The sequence below is a fragment of the Neofelis nebulosa genome, chromosome 5 (assembly GCF_028018385.1).
Source record: "Neofelis nebulosa isolate mNeoNeb1 chromosome 5, mNeoNeb1.pri, whole genome shotgun sequence".
In the NCBI taxonomy this organism is placed as follows: Eukaryota; Metazoa; Chordata; class Mammalia; order Carnivora; family Felidae; genus Neofelis; species Neofelis nebulosa.
In genome coordinates this window covers 36187598-36206448 of record NC_080786.1, presented here as the reverse complement: position 1 = coordinate 36206448, position 18851 = coordinate 36187598, and the positions used below count along the sequence as shown (strand labels likewise).

At 43.4% G+C, this 18851-nt stretch overlaps 1 long non-coding RNA gene across 1 annotated transcript; it reads left to right on the top strand.

Annotated features, from left to right (window-relative positions):
* The first annotated feature begins 1499 nt into the window (after positions 1–1499).
* On the top strand, positions 1500–16188 carry LOC131511362 (uncharacterized). The gene is made up of 3 exons (XR_009261482.1): positions 1500–1690; positions 14552–14632; positions 15978–16188. It is a non-coding gene; the product is annotated as an uncharacterized LOC131511362 (long non-coding RNA).
* Positions 16189–18851: the final 2663 nt, after the last annotated feature.

Genomic DNA, 18851 nt, shown 5'->3' with positions numbered 1-18851 from the left:
AATGCTTAAAAATAAGTGAATGAGAAAAAAAGTGAAAAATTTAAAAGGCTTTAAAGGAGCTACACAGATACATTGAATATGAAGAATTGCACGTGTGATAAATATCTATTTGCCAAAGATGCACATGCAGAGGAATTGCGTGCTCTGGTCAGCTGCAGCTTGCTTGGTGGGAGAAGACATGATCGCCAAATCATGCTCTTGTTCCAGCCAGAGTCCTTCAGAGGCTTCAATAGGAATTGAATTGCGTTTCTGTGACTTAACACCTGCCCACCCTGCTTGGTGCCACAGAAATGGTATTGAGGGTGAGAGCAAGAGAGGGCTTGTAACATGGTCCCATATGCCTGACTTTTGTATGGAAATAGTTCTCCTTACCAACTAGTACACTTGTATTTTATGGAAACTAAAAATATTGTGCTGAATATATTTCTCTTTTTGCTTTGGACACTTGGAAGCTCCCATCGAATTGTGTGACATTAGTAAGAGTGAAGGACCATGTAATGTCCATTTTTAGGAATTGTGGCTTCAGTGCCTTATTCTGATGGTTGCTAATCAATTACTCAGTTTTTGTCTATTGTATACAGATTTCAAAGCACCACAAATCTTATTTGGAAAAATAATAGAGATATAAATGAAAAAAAAAGATGATGTTTTGAGGGAGCATGGCTGATGTGGAGTTGAGCAAGAGGGGATATGAACAAAAAAGCTGAAATGGGAGGGAAGTGGGCTTTGAATATTGAAGAAATGTGGGGAACAGGGTGGGGGGAGGGATAAGAAATTAAGGACAGGATCAAGATTTGAGAGGGTGTTAGCAAAGATAATGTACTGAAATCAGAGCAGTGAGGACAGCTCAGGATGAGGAAGGAGAGTTTGCAGCTACACCCCAGGGCAGTCTAATCACCATGTCTTATTTAGTTAGCGATCTTTTTTTGTCTGGGTATTTTAAAGATTTTTCTCTTTATCTTTTTCGTATCAACTTTTGGATTAATTTGTGTCAATCCTGCTTTGTGCTCAGAGCAAACTTTTGAGAATTTATGTCTCTCTTAAATCTTAGAAATGTTCTAATTTTCTCTCTCAAGTATTGCTTCTTCACTCTCATCCATGTCTCTTAACAGATTTTTCTGAAAATTATCCTTGTTATGGTTTTCCTACAGTTCACTTCCTCTGAGTCCATTTTCACACTGTGTCCAGTCTCTTGTACACTTTGCCTATTAAGTATATTTCAATGAGTATAGATTTCATTTTCAGGGTTTCAAATTATTTTTTCAATAGTTTATTGTTATTTTAATTTCTGCCTGATTTTGTCTCATAATTTCTGTCTCTTTATTGATCATTTCTTCTCACGGAGGATCCTAGACATATTATTTAAAGCCATTTTTAGATTATAATTTTAGTTTTGTTTGGAGTAAATTCATGTTTGGTAATTTATTAGTGTATTTTGTTTTGAGTCTTTTATCGAATTTGATTTCCTCATTTGTACTGGAATTTTTGTTTGCAGGCTCATCTTAAGAGGGGGGTCTTGCCCCACCTCCCTATCCTTGGAAGGTATTTCAATGAGGATGCATTTGACTTCATGTAGGAGGAAATCCAACCAACACTGGTTAAACCATATGAAATGTATTACTGACTTTAGGAGTACAGAGGATGGGTGGTCCCAGGTTCATTAAGTGGTCCAACAACATCAGGATTCCAGGTCAGTATCTTTCCTTTTCTTCAGCAGTTGCAAGAGGCTGTCTCAGCTTCTGGCATCATGTCATTGCATAATAACATCCCAAGTAACATGGGAGATATAAGCAGAAGACAGCAGTTTTTTCCCCCACAAATGCTTTATTTGGAAGAAAACCTTTCCCAGAAGCCCTGAGCAGTGAGCCTGATTTGGGTCCTTCACCTGGTGTTCAACGCATATATTGCCTGCCTGCTGTGCAAGAACAAAACTCTCAGACATCCCAGACTCATTGAGAGCTTAGCAAGACAGCGGTTCCAGCTTTTAGTCACCACTCTGGATTTCTCCTCCAATTCACATCCATAGACACAGTCATCTTGATTTTGGCTATAATTTTTTTATATTTATTTTTATATTTCATCTGTCATTAACATGTGCTCAGATTGGAGGTAAGGAAAGTGGCTTCAAATGATGTACTTGTACTTACAATGCTATCTTTTCATTTTTTATTAAAAAAAATTTTTTTTTTATTTTTTCAATATATGAAGTTTATTGTCGAATTGGTTTCCATACAACACCCAGTGCTCATCCCAAAAGGTGCCCTCCTCAATACCCATCACCCACCCTCCCCTCCCTCCCTCCCACCCCCCATCACCCCTCAGTTTGTTCTCAGTTTTTAAGAGTCTCTTATGCTTTGGCTCTCTCCCACTCTAACCTCTTTTTTTTTTTGTATTCCCCTCCCCCATGAGTTTCTGTTAAGTTTCTCAGGATCCACATAAGAGTGAAACCATATGGTATCTGTCTTTCTCTGTATGGCTTATTTCACTTAGCCTAACACTCTCCAGTTCCATCCACATTGCTACAAAAGGCCATATTTCATTCTTTCTCATTGCCACGTAGTACTCCATTGTGTATATAAACCACAATTTTTTTATCCATTCATCAGTTGATGGACATTTAGGCTCTTTCCATAATTTGGTTATTGCTGAGAGTGCTGCTATAAACATTGGGGTACAAGTGCCCCTATGCATCAGTACTCCTGTATCCCTTGGGTAAATTCCTAGCAGTACTATTGCTGGGTCATAGGGTAGGTCTATTTTGAATGTTTTGAGGAACCTCCACACTGTTTTCCAGAGTGGCCACACCAATTTGTACAATGCTATCTTTTTAAAAAAAATATTTATTTATTTTTGGGAGAGCACAAGCAGGGGAAGGTCAGAGAGAGGGGGACAGAGGATCTGAAGCAGGCTCTGTGCTGACAGCAGAGAGCCTGATATGGGACTTAAACTCATGAACTGTGAGATCGTAACTTGAACTGAAGTCGGAGTCTTAACTGACAGAGCCACCCAGGAACCCCTATAATGCTGTCTGGATCCAAGTCCCCATCCTCTGTCTATTTGGAATTATGGGATGTGAGTTGTGTCTTGGGCAAATGATCAAACTAACACAAATTAACTCACAGATGTGGGCCAGAAGGATAAAGAAGAGCATCATCATTTATAACCTATATGGATGTGAGGCTTAAACTAGCTGAAGCTCCAATCACCAGGACACAAACACCCTCAACAGGATATACGTTCACTTCGGGCTTAAACCAGCCGAAGCTCCAATCAATAGGACACAAACACCATCAACAAGATGCACGTTCACTTCGGTCCTAAACTAGCTGAAGCTCCAATCACCAGGACACAAACACCCTCAACAGGATGCACGTTCACTTCGGGCTTAAACCAGCCAAAGCTCCAATCAGCAGGACACAAACACCCTCAACAGGATGCAGGTTCACTTCGGGCTTAAACCAGCCAAAGCTCCAATCAAGAGGACGAAAACACCCTCAACAGGATGCACGTTCACTTAGGGCTTAAACCAGCCAAAGCTCCAATCACCAGAACACAAACACCCTCAACAGGATACACGTTCACGTAGGGCCTAAACTAGCCAAAGCTCCAATCAGCAGGAAACAAACACCCTCAACAGGATGCAGGTTCACTTCGGGCTTAAACCAGCCAAAGCTCCAATCAACAGGACACAAACACCCTTAACAGGATAAACGTTCACTTCGGGCTTAAACCAGCCAAAGCTCCAATCAACAGGACACAAACACCCTTAACAGGATAAACGTTCACTTCGGGCTTAAACCAGCCAAAGCTCCAATCAATAGGACAAAAACACCCTCAACAGGATGCAGGTTCACTTAGGGCCTAAACTAGCCAAAGCTCCAATCAATAGGACAAAAACACCCTTAACAGGATAAACGTTCACTTCGGGCTTAAACCAGCCAAAGCTCCAATCAACAGGACACAAACACCCTCAACAGGATACACGTTCACTTAGGGCCTAAACTAGCCAAAGCTCCAATCAAGAGGACGAAAACACCCTCAACAGGATACACATTCACTTTGGACTTAAACCAGCCAAAGCTCCAATCACCAGGACACAAACACCCTCAACAGGATACACGTTCACCTCAGGCTTAAACCAGCCAAAGCTCCAATCAGCAGGACACAAACACCCTCAACAGGATGCAGGTTCACTTCGGGCTTAAACCAGCCAAAGTTCCAATCAATAGGACACAAACACCATCAACAAGATGCAGGTTCACTTCGGGCTTAAACCAGCCAAAGCTCCAATCAACAGGACACAAACACCCTCAACAGGATGCAGGTTCACTTCGGGCTTAAACCAGCCAAAGCTCCAATCAAGAGGACAAAAACACCCTCAACAAGATACACGTTCAATTTAGGCTTAAACCAGGTGTAGCTCCAATCACCAGGACACAAACACCCTCAACAGGATACATGTTCACTTCGGGCTTAAACCAGGCAAAGCTCCAATCAATAGAACACAAACACCCTCAACAAGATGCACGTTCAATTTAGGCTTAAACCAGGTGTAGCTTGAATCACCAGGACACAAACACCCTCAACAGGATACATGTTCACTTCGGGCTTAAACCAGCCAAAGCTCAAATCATAGGACACAAACACCCTCAACAGGATACACGTTCACTTTGGGTGTAAACCAGGCAAAGCTCCAATCAATAGGACACAAACACCCTCAACAAGATGCACGTTAAATTTAGGCTTAAACCAGGTGTAGCTTGAATCACCAGGACACAAACACCCTCGACAGGATACACGTTCACTTTGGGCTTTAACCAGCCATAGCTCCAATCAATAGGACACAAACACCCTCAACAGGATACACGTTCACTTTGGGCTTTAACCAGCCATAGCTCCAAGCAATAGGACACAAACACCCTCAACAGGATACACGTTCACTTTGGGCTTTAACCAGCCATAGCTCCAATCAATAGGACACAAACACCATCAACAAGATGCACGTTCACTTCGGTCCTAAACTAGCTGAAGCTCCAATCACCAGGACACAAACACCCTCAACAGGATGCACGTTCACTTTGGGCTTAAACCAGCCAAAGCTCCAATCAACAGGACACCAACACCCTCAACAGGATGCACGTTCACTTCGGGCTTAAACCAGCCAAAGCTCCAATCAACAGGACACCAACACCCTCAACAGGATGCACGTTCACTTCGGGCTTAAACCAGCCAAAGCTCCAATCAACAGGACACAAACACCCTCGACAAGATACACGTTCAATTTAGGCTTAAACCAGCCAAAGCTCCAATCAATAGGACACAAACACCCTCAACAAGATGCATGTTCACTTCGGGCCTAAACTAGCTGAAGCTCCAATCACCAAGACACAAACACCCTCAACAAGATACACATTGGACTTAGTTTTAAAACAGGTGAAGCTCCAATCAACAAGACACAAACACTCTCAACAAGATAATGTTCAAGTTACAAGACCACACTTGTACATTCAGCTTATTAACATTTGAGGTCCGAGACTGTAGTGCAAATGGACCTTCCATAAGTTTAGAATTCCAAAATCACCCCTAAAACCATGAATTTTCGTCACTTAGAACTTGAACTGGCTTCATCATGGCAGTTGTGAGGATATTTAGTCTTGGTTAATTTAAATGGTACGTGATTTCCTACTTGGAAATGACAGAGGTAGGATACGAATACACTGACCCATGAACCTGCCTTGCTTGCCCATTAGGAACTTCATGGGCATGGGGTGAGGAGGGGGCTGGAGAGTGAGGGGAATCAGTGCTTTGTCTCTTTCCCGTGGGAAGGCCTATGTTACAGATCAGAACAACAAGGCACTTACTTAGTTTAACCTGCTGGTATTTGTTGATCCCTGGCTTTTGTAGACTGGCGGGCTGAGTTTTAGGAGCAGAGGTGAGGCTGTTTCCAAGACTTTCTTTCAAAGGCTTTGTTTTCAGAATTAATTTCTCCCTTTTCCTTCAAAGTTAAAAGAAAGTTCTGTACACGTTGTTTACTAGCAGTTTTTCCAAGGGAATCGGAGTTCAGCATTTCAAAGGCCTTGTTTCCAGAATTTTTTTCTTTCCACCCCGCTTCCCCCAAGACAAGTTCGTTTTGTGCAATTTACTAGAGTTTTTTTTAATGCTTATTTACTTTTGAGAGAGAGAGAGAGAGAGAGAGAGAGAGCGCACACAAATGGAGGAGGGGCAGAGAGAAGAAGACATAGAATCCAAAGCAGACTCCAGGCTCTGAGCTGTCAGCACAGAGCCCAACGCAGGGCTGGAACCCATCAACCATGAGATCATGACATGAGGGGAAGTCTCAGACTCAACCGACTGAGCCAGGCACCCTTAAGGATATTTGAAGGTAGGTAGTGATAGGGCTGTGTGACGTCTCCTTTGCCAGTTTTTTCCAACTTCGGGTCTGCTGCTGTTTAAGAGAAGAGGGGCTCTGGCTGCTGCCGCGGGAGCATTACCCCCTTCTCACAGTCCAGGGGTCCTTCCAGGATGGTCAGCTTTGGGCTTCTGCTCAAGCCCGATCCCAGCCTCTGACTGCTTCCACCTTCACGTCCCCGTCAGTGTCGCCGCTGGCCCATTGTGTAGGGCTGGCCGAGGACTGCCTCCGCCCTACAGCCCCTCGGGGCTCCACCCATGCACCTGCCGCTGAGCCTGGCCTTGGGGGCCATAACTGGGTCCAGTCGCTCTCTGGTGAGTGGGGCTGTAGCTCCCAGCTACTCAGGCTGCAGCAGTTTCTGAGCCTTCTCCTTTCCCTTGGCCACTTTTAAGGAGGTAATGTTGTGTGCAGCCCCTCACCTCTGTGCTAATTGCTTGTACATGATGAGCTCCCACAGATGGTGGGAAAAGCAACCATGAGTTGATTTTGCTTTAAGCTTTAGGGACACAGGTACGGAGGTGTAGGAAGCGGGCGTATCAGGGCTGTGCAACCACGGGAGACGGCTTTGTCCTGTTGGTTTAGGGAGGCTGCTATAGTCTGGAAATAGGGGTTGGCAAACTATGGCCCCAGATTAGCCTGCAACCTGTTGTGAACTACTGGACCTCAATTACAGTTATTTGTGGGTTTACATTTTGTATTGCCAAAATTGGGTAGTTGTACTGGAGATGGTATGGCTCTCAAAGCCCAAAATATTTGCTGTCTGACCCTTTGCAGTAAAAGTTTGGTCTTCAGTTTACTGAGAAGAAACATATGAATTTTGGTAGAGCCCTGAGAGATTCAGGAAACTTCCCTGCACCCCTTATACCTGTTCTGGGTGTGTGAGGTCTTCATGATGCTTATCCATTTACCAAGATAAATCTAAGTGCACTTAACTTTGCCTGGGTCTGACAGGCTAAGTGAGGTTCAGCATTGACGTGTGCCCCATTAATTCCCTCTGAGATGTTATGTCACTAGGAAGGGAAAGAACTAAAGATAGTGTAATATTAGAAACAATAAAATATTTGTTATTATTTGCATCTTTGTGAAGGTTTTGGGGTGTTACATTATTTGCTTTGGTGACATCTAGTTAGAGTAAAGCCAGTAAAAGCCGCTGACCACTCATCCTAACACATTTGTATCAGCACATCCTTCTAGGTGGCCCCAAGGTCAAGGAACCCAGCAGAGCTGCAGGCTACCACAGTGGTCAGTCCAGGGCAATCCTCAAAAGCCATGAGGATAGGAGAATGAGTCTGGTCTTCCTTCTCCTTAGGGTTTCTTCCCATCCATCCCCTGCTCCTGGTGGAATAGCCAAGGCAACAAGGAACGCACAACGCGTAGTTTATCTGCATAGTGTGATGTATCAGCAGGAGCATCACCAGGTCTGCTCTACCTAAGGCGTTCCTGGGCTTCCTTGTTCAGGATACCGTGTTTCCTTTATAACCCAAGGCTGTTCTCCTTGATTGCGGTGTACCCCTCAAACAAGGGTAAAGAAAGTTTTCTTGAAGCTTGAAAATAAGGCAAAAATATGGGACATCTTAAATTAACAGGCTCAACCAAGAATTATTGTTTATGAGATGTTCCTGTGTATGACCTTGTGTTTTACCATTTATTAAAGTTCAGACATTGTAAAGTTACTTGCTAACTTGAGTTCTGCTTGATAGAAAACAAACCCCCCACAGATTATGGTTTTATTGCTCTGTAGAACAGTAACTAGTTTTGCATCTGGCCTAGCAGTCCTTTTTAAAGAATTTCTTTTGTTTTTGTTTTTTCCTGGAAATCTTATTGAAGCATTCTTTTTTAAAATAGCTTTTATTGAGGGGGTACCTGGGAGGCTCAGTCGGTTGAGCATCTGACTTCGGCTCAGGTCATAATCTCCCATTTTGTGGGTTCGAGCCCCGTACTGGGCTCTGTGTTAACAGCTCCGAACCTAAAGCTTGCTTCAGATTATGTTTATCCCTCTCTCTCTGCCCCTCCCCTGCTCACTCTTTCCTTCTCAAAAATACACAAACATTAAAAAAAAAAAACCTTTTGAGGATTATGTAGACCTGTTCCTCACATGCTCTACCACCTTACTGGCACATCCTTCTAGTGAAAGGCAGGCACAACTCTGTGATTTAATGTACTTTGTCCTTTAATGTACTCTGACCTCCCATTGGCCAAGGCAGATCAAATCAAACTCCAGGGCAATGAACTTCTCCAAAGGATGTGGAAATAAATATTACCCGAACAAGTATCTAACCTATTAAATGGTTAATTTTATGCATCAACTGAACTGGGCCATTCGATGCCTAGACAGATGGTTAAACATTTCTAGGGGTGTCTGTGAGGGCATTTCTAGAAGAAATTGAATGAGTAAAGCTGATGGCCCTCCTCAGCATAGGTGGGCACCCTCTAATCCACTGAGGAGTTGAATAGAACAAAAAGGCAGAGGGTGGGAGAATTCTTTCTCTGCCTGATGGCTGAACTAAACATCAATCTTCTGTCCTCTGCCTTCAGACTCAGCTGAAATCTGCCCCATCAGCTCTGTGGCTCACAGGCCTTTGAACTACATTACTGGTCTTCCTGGCTTCTCTAGCTTGTACGTGGAAGATTATGGAACTTCTCAGTCTCCTTAATTGCATGAACCAACATTATATATATTGGCTCTGTTTCTCTGGAGAACCGTGACTAATACACCTACTACAGTGAATGAACTGGAGAATTTCATGAGCAGAACCCATTGCAGGTTCTTAGAACAAATAAAAATGATCATGTGCTATACAAAATATAAAAGCATGCACACTGACTTCTCAACAAAAGCAAATTGCACCCCCGTGAATGTGTATCTCAGACTTCATTGAGCATAATGGAGATAATGAGTAAATTCAACGAATCCAAACATGATTATGCCATAATCTTGTACTAGTACCCTGTAGAGAGTTTTTTATTAATGAATTCCAGTGGTTGCAACTTTGTAGGGAGTAAACAGATCTAGGTGAGGTGATAGAACTTTATATAAGACTAAGTTTAGACCCATTGCAAAAACATTAGGATGGAACAGAAAATTTGAAACAGAGGTAGGAGACTCTATAGCCTGGGAGCCAAATCTGGCCTACCCCCCAATTTTTGTAAATAAAGTTTTGTTGGAGCATAGTCATGGGCATTCATTCCTTTATGGTAGTCTGTGGCTGCTTTTGTGCTACAATGACAGGGTTGAATAGTTGGAACAGAGATCGCCGGGCCCATGAAGTCTAAAATAGTTTGTTTCTGGCTTTTTTGGTTTATTTATTTTGAGAGAGGGCATGAGAAAGGGGGAGCGACAGAGAGCGAGGGCGACAGAGGATTTGAAGTGGGTTCTGGGCTGTCAGCACAGAGCCGGACGTGGAGCTCAAACTCACGAACTGTGAGATCACGACCTGAGCTGAGGTCAGAAGTTTAACCGACTGAGTTTCCCAGGCACCCCGTCTCTGGCCTTTGACAGAAAATCTTTGTTGACCCTAATCTAGAAGCATGCCATGGGTATGATTTTTGCCTACTCTTGAGTTGCCTCTGGAGACCCCTACACAACTAGCAAGGTGACTGCAAGGGCAGCAGGACAGACCTTGCTAATCCCCCAGCCTGTGACAGGTGGAGCCTGCTGGGAGGTGTGGGGCAGGGTCTGCCAGAAGACCTACTGAGAGCTCCTCCCTCCCCCCTCCTTCTCAGGTTTCTTAGAAAAATGTTTTCTGAAAGGAAGAATGTTCTGGGTATTACCATCCCTCAAGAATTGGAAAGGTTTACCTCTGTTATACACCTTGAGCTGAAAACAAGAGATAGTTATGTGAAAATGTGAAAAACTCAATTTCAGCAGTAGCGACAGGCACATGCAATGTCAGTCTGCTCTCTCTCCACTGACATTGCCAGTATTAAAAATAGCTGCTCTGTTTGTCCTTCAGCCCTGTATTGAACTGGAGCCTCCGAGCTGAGTTCTCCTTAGCTTCACGCTTAATGAAGCATAATTTGTATTAATAGCAGCTATTAAATCTAGAGTACTTAATAGGAATTTAGAGTGGAGGCCCTGAGTCACTGAGCTCCTCCAGCATGGTCCCCAGAGAGCTGAGCTCAGGCCCAAATGCCGGTGGCAATGAATCTTGGGCCTGGTGAGGTGAAACAGCTGTGGTTGAGCAGGAGGAGGGCAGGACTCAAAATCTCTGGATTCAGCCTGGAGTTTGTCGTGTCCCAGGCCCTGCATTGGTCCCTTGGTGGTGTAACGGCTGTATTCTGGAAAAAAAGACAGTGCCAGTGCTGGAGAATGGGTGGACCTGGCAGTTTTATAGATGGGCATTCAGATGTCAGTTGTGTTGTGTGACCTGGCCCTGGTCCCCTTATCTCTTTGAGCTTCAGTATTTTTTTTTTTAGCCTGGGAAATGGTGGTAATTGAATGGGTGTAATAAAAGAAATGGGAGTTGCTATGAAGAATAATGAGGAAAGACACATAGAAATGAAGATTTGATGCTGGTTTTGTACCTCTCTGTTGTCGCATCCTTCTATAAAATCAGCTCAATTGTAGATGTAATTCAGAAGGACTTCTCTAGAGAATTACTATGGGAAACAAAATAGCTCCCTTTTATTTTCTTTAAAAATATATATTTTCTAAACGTTTATTTATTTTTGAGAGACGGAGACAGAGCGTGACCACAGGAGGGGTAAAGGAGGAGACACAGAATCTGAAGCAGACTCCAGGCTCTCAGCTGTCAGCACAGAGCCCGATGTGGGGCTCAAAGGCAAGATCATAACCTGAGCCGAAGTTGGACGCTTAACCGACTGAGCCACCCAGGCGCCTCCCTTTTATTTTCTTTTAGAAGTTTATTTATTTTGAGAGAGAGAAAGAGCACACAGGCAGGGAAGGGGTGGGGGAGGGGTAGAGAGAATCCTACCAGGCTCTGTGCTGACAGCCTTGGAGCCGGAGGAGGGGCTGCATGCCATAAACTGTGAGATCTCCATCTGAGCTGCAGTCAAGAGTTTTGGATGCTCGGTGCGCCTGGGTGGCTCAGTAGGTTAAGCATCTGACTTAGGCTCAGGTAATGATCTTACGGTTCGGGAGTGTGAGCCCCACATCAGGCTTTGTGCTGACACCTTGGAGCCTGGAGCCTGCTTAGGATTCTGTGTTTCCCTCTCTCTTCCTCTCTCCCATTTGTGCATGCTCTCTGTTTCTCAAAAATAAATAAACATTAAAAAAGTTTTGGATGCTTAACTGAGCCACCCAGGTGCCCCAATAGCTCTCTTTTAGACCTGCATTAGGAGTATTTCCTTACTTGTCCAGGCCTCCTTCCATTAACACACGTTGTATTTGCATTTTCCCTGTGTTGTAAATCCCCTCCTCAAATGTCTGTGTCTGTCCCCACCTGCCACCCCATGGGCTCCTTACAGGCATTGGGCAAAGAAAATATCTTTCTCACTGTGACTTGCCATCGCCTTGCCCAGGGGCTGGCACCAAGTACACGTGTGGTCATGAGGTTGCTGTGATCACTGTTATTTTATAATTAAGAAAATAATGTTAAACACAGGGTCTAAATGTCTGTTTTAATATCATCCCCAGCTGCTTGTCCTTGGGCAAATCGCTTAGTCCGTCTGGACTTCAATTTCCACATCTGCAAATGGGGTTAATAATAGTACAACCTCAAAGGTTGTTGAGAAGAATAAGCATAAAAATAAGGCACTTAGGCTGTGCTTGTGCCCTAGAGCTATTCTTACTAGAAGTGCCCCCTGGTTATTACTAGCAGAGCAGGAAAGGCGAGGCACAGTCCATGCACAGGCTGTAGCTCCTTCTGAGTTTGCATACTCCGTGTGAAAGGCCTTTTCTGTGCTGGCCTGTGGAACTGGTCCGTGTAGTGGAGGCCTGGCTCCACGCATGGCTTCTGCTCAGCGGTATCCTCCCTTTGGAAGATACTGTTTGAGGCAAGCCATCAAGCAATGCCCTGGGTCCTTTTAAACGCACCCAGGAGAAAATGGTTTCAACAATATCCAAAAGCCCTTCAAGGGGGAGGACAGCTCTTGTCTTGGACTCAGGCAGCCAGCAGGAAGAGTGGCAGTGAGGACCTGGCCAGATGCAGGCCTGAGCATCCTCACTGAGCGTACATTTCCAAGGAAGTGGTGGTGGGAGAGGGGGAGAGAGTTTTTCCCTCTTTAGCAAACGGTGAGGAGCCCTGTTTCATGAACAAGCAGACGAGCTTGTAGACTGTCCAGAGTGGGAGCACAAAGCAGGGGGGTTCTACAGGTGATTATTCAATTCTGTGATGCTGGGTTGACTGCAGTGATTCAGTCCCGGAGGTGGGGCTCTTTGTTGGGCTCTGGACATGAAAACCAGAGCTCCCAGGGTATTTGCTCCTCTCTGTTGTACAGCTGTGTGTGCACTCTGACCTGGCGTTTCCCCAGGTCCAGGTATCACAGCCCTTGGGGCAAGAAAGGACTGGACGTTGGCAGAGTGGGAAACTGAGGAGTGACCTAAGGAGACTCGAGGTAGGGCAGCAACAGTACAGCTGGCTCACAAAGCCGGCCGTTTGCTTTCCTGAGCGAGGCACAGGGTGAAGCAGTGGAGAGAAACATGGAAACAGAGTCCCAATGCACCTGGCAGTGGACCCAGCTTTGGTGAAAATAATACAAGATGATGAACACAAAAGTAGGTAAAAAGTACATGTTTATTTAGAGGAAGAAAGACATTGCAGATTTTAAAAGCTGACAAAAACAGGCAAATAATAATGTGCTTGAATTAACAGCCAGATGCAGCTCTGGAAATTTTTTTACTAACCTATTTTGATTGCGTATTCTTTGATTGTCAATTCAGATGGGGACAATTTTGTAATGTTTTCTGTGAGGACAGAAAGGTGATTCAGTCTCCCCTCTTGCATAGTTTATCAGACATTGCTGTATGTTATTGGTAGTTTAGGAAAACATTTTTCATCCTCATGAATCATTAGAGTATGTCATGGAAATGTGAGGATTGTTGTAAATTTGGAAAACTTCTCTATGTCCAGTATATGGATCGTATTTCCTTCTGCTTATTTCTTGTTTGGTAGTGTTCTGATCCTCTATATATATATATATATATATATATATATATATAATCTCTTCTGTTAGTCCATGGTCTGCACTTTTTGGATACCATGATGCCTTCCTTATCTTCATTTGGAACGTCAGCATTTCAATCTAGTGCGATGTAAGAGCTTTAGACATTTTGGGGCTCCTGGGTGGCTCAGTCAGATAAACATCTGACGTCAGCTCAGGTTATGATCTCATGGCTCATAGGTTTGAGCCCTGCATGGGGCTCCGTGTGGACGGTGGGGAACCTGCTTGGGATTCTCTCTCTGTGCCCTTCCCTACTTGCGCGTGCATGTGCGCACACGTGTGCTCTTTCTCTCTCCAGCTGAAAAAAAAAAAGTTTAGACGTTTTGAGGCCTCTGCTAGTCTTTCAGTTGATATTTTTGGCTTCTGTTAGGATACTTCCTTTCTGTTGTATTTGAGTTTTGGAATGATCATTACTTCTCAAAAAATACACAAAATCTGTAATTAAGGAACACAAAGAAATCCAAATATATTTTTAAATGCTAGTACTTTGTATTTGCATAATTGTGAAATCAACTTATTTTTATACGATCTACATTGACTGTGTAGGAGTTTAGCCAGGCACATTTCTTCAGGCCATTTTCCTGCATCCGTGGTAAATTTGTATGCAGTTTTATCTGAAACTTCCAGATTTTTTAGAGGAGAAATTGTGTCAGATATACTAAGATATGCCCTGATACATGGGGACATTTAAATAAAGCTGTTTTCTACATAGACATGTTTTCTGTTTGTATTATTGCTGCAGGTTTGTGCCCTATAGCACAAGAATTATAAAATTTATTTTGTTACATTCCCATAACAAATAATTTTAAAATGTATGCCAACTTTATCATTGTATATACAACATTATTAGGTGTATTCTGAGAAGAGAGACATTTTTATCTAGGATAGCACTGCCTAGGAGAGGGTGGATAGGCAATGAAGCCTTTACTTATCATTGTAATCTTCCTGTGATGGTAAGAGTGTTTAACAGACCAGCTCTGACTCCATGCATTTTGAACTTGGTTTCTTTTCCACCCCCAGGTGCTGTGGATCATGTTTATACATGTCATCTCTGGACTTGTGCCTTTGTACAAGATGCTGGAGGGATCAGCACAGTGGGCAGTAAGTGACCACCCAGCCCTTTTGTAAAATACCCACTAAACTGATTGCACAGCTGCTCCAATGCCACCTACAGGAAGGGAAATGACCCAGAGAGGAAGTCAGCTGGTGAATGATAGCATTATTAACTGATTATGTTCACATATCTTATTTTGGACAAATCATGTGACCATGAGAACACATTGTTGGGGCTGCTGTCAGGGTCTTGGGAAGGGGCTAGGCAAGTGAGGAGCATTGAGGAAAGCACCCTCAGCTTTGTTGGGGAATCCACCTCAGGTGCCCATAGGAGCTCATACAGGAGGGAGGGAGCAAGGGAGCCAGGCTAGGAGACAGGCCACGCAGGGTGATAAGATGGATCTGTGTCAGAGGGAAGCAAGGGCAGTGGAGAGTCAGAGAGGCAGGACCTAGCTCAGCAGAGAGGGCAGGGAAGGCATCCTTGAGGCTATGGTGTCCAGGCTGAAACCTAAATGGTGGCCAGTGCTTAGCTGGATAAAAAGACGAGAGAGGCATTTCAGGTAGAGGACACATTGAGAGCAAGGGCCCAGAAGTATGGGTGTTTGCAGAGTACAGAGATGCACAAGCAGTTTGGTATGGCTGGAATTCAGAGTGCCAGGAGAGGAGAAGAAAGAGATTCAAAAGAAAAGCAGAGGGGGGATGGCAAAGGACTTAGAGACCATGGTAAAGGGAGGATGGGCCCTGGGAGGTACTGGAAGATGCAGGTGTGATTTGCATTTAGAAGGCTCACTTGAAGCAGGGTGGAATTGGAGTGGGGAGAGACTAGGTTGGTGCGTAGCCTGTGGGAGAGTGGCTGCAATATGAGTAGAGTAGTAGTTTTTTGTTTTTTGTTTTTTTAGGAAAAAAAATAAGGAGTGAGGGGGGAAAATACCTTTGGATGAGTGGGGATTTCCAAGGGTAACAACCCACGTGTTTGGGTTGATGGTGATGTCAAATGAGGGGACAGAGGAAGAGAAGCAGATAAGATGATGAGCTGCTTGAGGTTCTTAAAGATGCCCCGTGAAGGGTCTTCAAATACACCCACCGCACAGGTGAGGAATCTGCCCTAGTGATGACTTTTGTAAGTCAGTGAAGCCAGAAGCAGGCATGAGCTCCTCGAAGGAGTCAGTGGGAGGTGAGAGAATCAAGGGCATAGCACCAAACCCTGAAAACACTAATACTGAAGGCAGAGAGAGAAGCGTTTGTAAGACACTGGGAAGAAAATGGTAAAGTGTAGGAGAAAGATCAGTCTCCAGGGAAGTTTTCCTGAATTTGGGCATGACCTGGAAAAGGAGAGGATGAGGCAGAGCTTGGGGAAAGCCAGATAACAGCAAGCATGTTTTCCTTTTTACAGTTCCACGTGATTTTCCACATTGGCAGCATCTGGTGATTGGAGGGGCCATCTACTTCCATTACTTGCATTCTCTTTTTATTTTTGTCTCAGAGGGACTGTGCAACCATAGTGTTCTCAGTACCTAAGGCAGACATTTCCTGAAACTAGCAGAGAATGTGGATAAATACAAAATGTTGAGGTTTTGCCTACAATGATCCTGTAGGTACCTCTATGGCCTAAAATGTGAATTTACTTTGCACATGCATTTGAATTTACTAATGACAATATTTAACTCTTACAATAGTAGTTTTGTGTTGCATTCTGTGTAGAGGAGTATAGATACTCGTTATCTCAGTTAATTAGAATAATGCTATGTAGTTTAACACAGCAGAAGTTTATTTCCCAGTCATAATTTCTATCTGGGATAGGGTCCATTGGAGTTTGGCCCCCTAAGGCTATTCAGGGATCCAGGCTGACAGAAGGTACATCATCTTGAAGCTCCACCATTTGGAACACTTGGCTTCCTCAAGCACCGGACAGACAAAAGGAGAGCTGTTGTATCATGCCCTGGCTCTATAGTGCTTTGTCCCGGAAGGGCATGTATTGCTTTGATGACCAGCTCTTTGGCCCAGACAAGTCACACAACCCCATCTAACTGCCTAGGAGTTGGGATGTGGAGGAGTACATCCATATATGGTGGGTGGTGTATCTCTGCCACACCCAAGATTGTATAAATCCAAAGTCCCCCAAACCAATGTAGGTCGGAAAACAGAAACAAAACAATAAGAAAATACCTTCCAATTAATATGAACAAGTATTCATGAAATACTTTCGTTGCAAATTATCTAAACAAATACAAATGGAAATGCATCTGTATCATTTTACAATGTCTGGTTTCATTGGAAGCAATTTATTTTTTTAAAACCCTAGTAATTTAATTTAAATTTTGACATCATATTTGTAATATTAATTGTAATACCACATTGACATTCCACTTCTATATTTTCCAATATTAATTTAATTAAGAGTAACTAGAGGATTTTTTATTGTCATTTTTATATGAAAATAAGTATAGGAAATTCAGAAAATTACAGAAAAAAAGTTTTAGCTATTTTGCTTTTGTGGTAAAACCCAATCTTAGCATAATTTATATATGCCATGATATGTTTCTATCTTTGCTTTCTGTAATAAGTGCACAAATACTACAGAGATAAAACACAGTCACTTATAAGAAATTGAGTTTCAACAAAAACTTAATTCACCAACAGATTATTTTTCTCATTCTAATTTATAAGGAAATTACTAGACTGTGAAATGTTAAATTTCCCAGTTTTATTATACAATACATTTTTATTTGGAAGGAAAAGCATTCAGTACCAAGTTCTATGTCTGGAATTCCTAATCATTTAGAGAAAACAAAGCTCATAGGTAAGATTTTTTTTTTTTTTTAAGAAAAGTTAGGTGATAGTTTCATTTACTTTTCTGGGCCCAGAATATACCATTTCCAATATTGAAAGTGACACTTTGATCATTTTTAAAAAAGATTTTTGGCCTTATGTAAAGAGAACCTCCCCACCCCCAACCTTTGGGTCTCCTTTACTCACACACTCAGGAGACTTCTGATCACATGTGTGGGTTTTCTATACATCAAACAATTCTCTGTGACATTGGCTGGGTGTCCTGTAATTCATTTCAATTCGAATGTTTTTTAAATATCCATTTATTTTTGAGAGAGAGACAACGTGAGTGGGGGAGGGGCAGAGAGAGAGGGAGACACAGAACCTGAAGCAGGCTCCAGGATCTGAGGTGTCAGCACAGAGCCTGACACAGGGCTTGAACCCACGACCGTGAGATCATGACCAGAGCCAAAGTTGGATGCTTAACCGACTGAGCCACCCAGGTGCCCCTAATTCATTTCAATTCAGACACCATCTACTTGGAGTCAGAATCAGATCCCACATGCTGAGGGCTCAGTCCCATAAGACTGCCCAACTTCAGGTGCCAATCACAATTCCCAGGTTGTCACCTGTACTTCTGATTGGTTATAAATCAGGGTTCCTATAGCCCTCTCCTTGGGCTTGATAATTTGCTGGAATGGCTCATAGACTCTGGGAAACTGTTAGGTTTACAGGTTTATTAGAATATAAAAAGCATATAAATGAACAGCCAGATGAAGAGAGAGGGTGAGGCCTGGAAGGGTTCTGAGCACAGGAGCTCTTAGCCCTTTGGGATTGGAGTGTGCCACTCTCCTGCCATGCAGGTGTGTTTACCAACCCAGAAGCTCTTTGAACCCAGTATTGAGAATTTTATGGAGGATCACATAAGCTTGATTGACCATTAACTCAAATCTCCAGCTCCTCTCCCCTTCCCAGAGGATAGGGACTGGGGTGAAAATTCCAAGCTTCTAATCATTATTCGGTCTTTCTGGTGAGCAGCTCCCATCCAGGAGCCCACCAAGTTACCTAAGTAGAACAAAAGACTATCCTCTCACCCAGGAAATTCCGAGGGATTTTAGGAGTCCTGTGTCAGGAACCAGGGTCCAAGACCGAATATTAGAACAAAACATGCTTTCGAAGTTCTTGGCTTCTCTCATCCCTGAAGTGCAGTTAGATCAGCACCAAACCATTTTGCACACCTGGGAAATTGATCTGAATAATCTGCATAACTTGAGCCATAGAACTTGGCAGGTATGCAGTACAGAAAGGTGAGCTGGGGCGGGGGGAGAAGCCACTGAGGTTTGAGAGCTGTTTTTGCAAAGGGAGGACAGAGAAGGGGGGGAGACTCTGTCACACTGGAAGAGTATAGGAAAAGAACTCCCCCAAAAAGTAACTGGAAAGAAATAATGGAAACACTCACAGGGACTGAATAAGAAATCTGTTCCCTAAAACCATTGAT